The sequence below is a fragment of the Cyanistes caeruleus genome, chromosome 9, assembly GCF_971803275.1.
Source record: "Cyanistes caeruleus chromosome 9, bCyaCae1.hap1.1, whole genome shotgun sequence".
Taxonomy (NCBI): Eukaryota; Metazoa; Chordata; class Aves; order Passeriformes; family Paridae; genus Cyanistes; species Cyanistes caeruleus.
In genome coordinates this window covers 32,213,563-32,217,955 of record NC_141709.1, presented here as the reverse complement: position 1 = coordinate 32,217,955, position 4,393 = coordinate 32,213,563, and the positions used below count along the sequence as shown (strand labels likewise).

The following is a 4,393-nucleotide window of genomic DNA, read 5'->3' as shown; positions in this document are numbered from 1 at the left end:
TTTTTGTTGTTGTTGTTGTTGGTTTGTTTTAAAATGTACAGTATTGTTTATACATCAATTAATATATTAGACCACATTGTGACCTACGCTCGCTTCGTTTTGATCCTGGAAGCAAACAGAGCCAGACATTTTGAAGGATTTTCTGTGTTTTTAGTGGACACATAGAAAGGAATCAGCAGTCCTTTGTGTGACTGAAAACTATTCATCACCTTAAGAGCAGCCCTCATCAATCAGGCAATAAAAAAATGTATTTGGGAGATTAGGGTTGATTTAATTGACATTTCATGTAACTTGGATTTGCACAAATGAATCCATTTTACATTGTAGTATAAATGGTCAGTAATTTAAAAATGGTCTAACGCTTCTTGTTGTTGGGTTTTTTTTTTCATCTCACTTCAGGAACATTTATTTTAAGCAACGTGTTTTCTTTTAATGAACATGCACAAAGTGGCGAGATCGTTTGGAAAATTACATTTACATTTCTCCTGAATCACACTGGGCTCAAATCTTCAGCAAGCCCCCAGCTCGCTCTCGGGGATGAAGTTTAATTTGGTGAATTTATGGGCCAACAAGCCAGCTGGAAAATGTACTCCAGAGAAGGTGCAGAGGTGTGATGTACACAAACCCATTGGCAATGACCGATTTTACCCTCAGCTGATTTCAGCAGAACTACAAGTGCAGCTCCAGAGCCTTTTGCTCTCCTACATTATGTGACACCTTTGCCCAGTTCCTTGGCCTTCAAAATATATTGGGTTGGACTCTTGTTACCCAGCAGTGCTTTCCATTGTTAGTTGTCACCACGAGGTAGCAACTGCTGCCACTTACAGTGCCATGAATTCTCCCTCTAAAAATGAGGATTCACTCTTCCTTCAGAATGACCAATTAATCTGGTTGCACACAAGCTCATCTGTAAATCATTGTTTATTTCTCACCAAGCAGTCATTGTTCCTCCCTTGGCATGTTACCCTGGGAGTCTTTCAGAGGTGTCCATGTGCAGAGATTGTGCTCGTACAGTGCATGTGACCAATCAGATAAAGGCAATGCAAGGAGGGAAAATCCTGCAGAAACTCAGGTGTTGCCTCAGAAGTAATTTAAATATACAAGAGGGAAAAAAAAAAAAAAAAAAAAGCCTTTGGCACTTTTGGAAAAATTGGAGAAATGCGGGAAAGTTAACTAAAATCAAACACAAATGAGCAAACATTCATTTCATGATGAATGTTATGAAAAACCTTCAGTTAAATAAAAGCTAAAGTCTGCTTCTTACTCTTGTTCGTTGCCAGTTTAATAATATGACACTTTATTAATAATTTCTTTTCTTAAGCATTATTAAACCATTAGCAAACTCAAGAGCCTGAAGATGTGGATAAAACGTGAACTTGGAAACAGCAGCAAGGAAACTACTGCATTTTCCTGTAAACATTCATGAAGGGCTGGCTGGGCAGCCCTTCTATACACGTCATTTTCCATCACAGGACAGGAATTACTGCTCTGACACCACCACCAAAAAGAGCTGCACTCATGCCAGGGGTGCTGGTATGGGATGGATGTGACACCCTTGTCCTTGCCATGAAAAGCTCCCTGGTATCTGTGTTAACCCCACAATTCTGCTCCCCTTAATTCTGTTGAAAATATTCCCAAGAGAAAGAGAAACATCAAAGGCAGAGCTAATGGGGGATTCCCTTCAGTGAGTGACCACCACGGAGCAATTATGACAATGGACAGAAAACTGAACAGTGTCCAAGGAGCCACCTCACCCCAAAATAATCCCCTGCCTCTGACTGGTGCTGCTCTGAGGTGGACACCTCCATTCCACCCACACACCTTCAGTCAGGTAGATCCCAGCCAGCATTTTGATGACTACAACAGCATTTCTATTAGCCTACAGTATTTCTGTCTTCCTCCCTTTTTTTATCTGCTTTTGTAGTTCCCCTTTCCTTGTGTGCCAGATGGAATATGAAGGATGAAGATAAAAGTGAGAAATGGACATTTATGTGACAAACATCTAATTAAGTAGGAAATAAATTGAAATTTCTGAAATATAAAAAGAGAGTTTCCTTTTAGTATCAGCTCTTTTAATGCTATTTGAAATTGTTATGCAATTGCACCGTCCTTTATGCACATCTGGGAACGAACTCATTTCTGTTCTGCTGGGTGAAAAGGACATTGAAATGCATCTCAAACAAGAAGGAATAAAGAATTGCATCCAGGGAACATGTGGGAATTCAAAGCTAGGCCTGAGACAACACTGTATTTAGCTTTTCCAAAGTACAGCTCTTCATTTAATAATTTGATTTGCTCTAAGAAAGATTAAAGAAATTCTGAGTGGCATGTAAGGAGCAAGCCTTTCTCTGCTGTCTTGACCTCCTCAGCACGTCAGGGCAGAAAACAAAGTGGAGAGTGAGTGTCAGTGACCTGCCCAAAGAGAGAGAGAAGGAAAACAAATGCAGGAGTGATCAACAATAATTCAGCAAGGCAAAGTGCTGCAAGGAGAAAGTGGTTCCTCTTCGGAGCCTCGGCCAACTCCTCAGCCCATCTCCAAGGGCTTCCTGCTGATCAGGGAAGGACTGGGGGAGGGAAACAAGAAAATTGGCTTCATTCCTCAGCCTGTGCCATACACTGACGTGGAGGGGTCATTTTCTTCTTAGCATAAGAAGTAATGAGTGCAGTAAGGATCTCCAAAGGTTTGTTTTTGCAGCCTCTGACTAGGAAATAGCAAATTTCTCAAGTGCCAGAAGAAAGGGCTCTTTGATAAGAGGAGAAAAACCACTACTATGAAACTGATCAACATTACAAATGTGCCTGCCTGATACTAGAGAGAGGGAATTAAATGTTAAAGTCTAAAATCTGCTGGCCCAGACACAGACCATTACTCTGATAGCTGTGTTGTGGTCAGCAACTCTGGTGAGTGCAAAACTGGCCACTCCAACAAGTTCTGAGCGCAGAACACAAATGTGTTTCCAAATATAGGGGCCCTCACAAGCATTTTTAATCAGTTGAAGCACAAGGGGTAATGAAGCAGGTCGTTATTTTCCCTGTTTGCCTCTAAAAAGGCCAAGGGCCCTTTCAGTCATGATTTTCAGACTTAATAAAAATTATAAAGTCTTTAATTCCTAAACTCACACCTACAGTGATGGAAATTACTCTGTGTAAGAGAAGAGGCTCTTATTGCTTCTGATGGGATATTACAAGTCTCAATCAGAGATTGTAAATTCTTTGAGATCTTCAAATGGAAGATAAAATAGGTCTTTGTCTATTATTTATTTACTTATTGACTTATTATTTATGTATCCCTAAGCAGCTCCATCCTGCCAAACCATATTTCTCCTGGCGTCTTTCAGCCTGTGACATTTATATTTTATTATTGACCTCAGTAAATGACATAAAATATGACTTCTACAATCTATGAAAAGATGTGTACTCAAGATCAGAACTTCATTTCTACCTGCTGTAGGTATGGAGGAGTTGGACTCTCTGGCGTTATGAAATCTGTTATTTTGTGTGGGGGTTGGAGGCAGGAGTTATCCTTCCATCTCAAGGCAAGCATAAATATTTCAAAGCACACATGATTCTAATTCCACCAGAGCTCGTCTGAAACATCTCAGACTTTTTATTGAAAATGAGATGATAATGTATGGTGGCCTGCAACAGATATTACCAGTATTTTAAAACTGCTGCTATTGGGCCAAGTAATTATGCAGTACAGCTGTTGCGTGCTACACTGGATTCCTCAGTGTTTTATGAGCTCGTGGTGCTGTGCAGCACAGAAGTCACAGGATTTTTCAGAATGCTGAATTCAGACCTCTGATTATGCAGGTCTGTCTTGCCTTTCTCCCCTTCTTGATTTGTAGTAGCCAATAATAAAGCAAGTAAGCGATAAAATAAGCTGCACCCATTGATTGGGTGAGCGCTGCACGTGGCCGAGGCTCTGAAGAAGAGCCAAAATTGTGAATCCTGTCCGAGCGAGCGATGAGATAATAAAGGATCAGTTAATTTGAAACAGGTTACAGTTTTCTTCAGATATTTAGGATCCTGGAACAAAGGAGCAGTTCCTAATAAAGAGCCCTGGGATGCTTGCTCCCGGGGAGTGCTTGCTGACACGGTGAAGGGACACCGACAGTGCTCAGACAGGTTTTCCACCAGCACAGCCCAACATATGGGGGCACAGATTGATCCATCCACCTTCCATCTCCCCTTCCAAAAAAAGCCCTGCCAACCCCCTTCAAGTCCACACCACTGGATGGAATTTCTTTCTTCCTGAAGTCCTTTGAAGTCTTTGAAAGGGCTGTTTGGTGTTGCTCAGGAAAAGGTGTTATCACCCTGGGCTGTTCCAGGGAGAAGTGCTGGGAATCACAACCACAGCTCCATCACAGGCACAAGGGCTGGTCCATCAGCT

The 4,393-nt window shown here is 41.5% G+C and overlaps 1 protein-coding gene across 29 annotated transcripts in view; it reads right to left on the bottom strand.

The window, feature by feature from the left end:
• NFIA (nuclear factor I A) overlaps positions 1-4,393 on the bottom strand; it is a 404,462-nt gene that overhangs the window by 35,421 nt on the left and 364,648 nt on the right. The gene's annotated exons all lie outside the window — the stretch shown is intronic.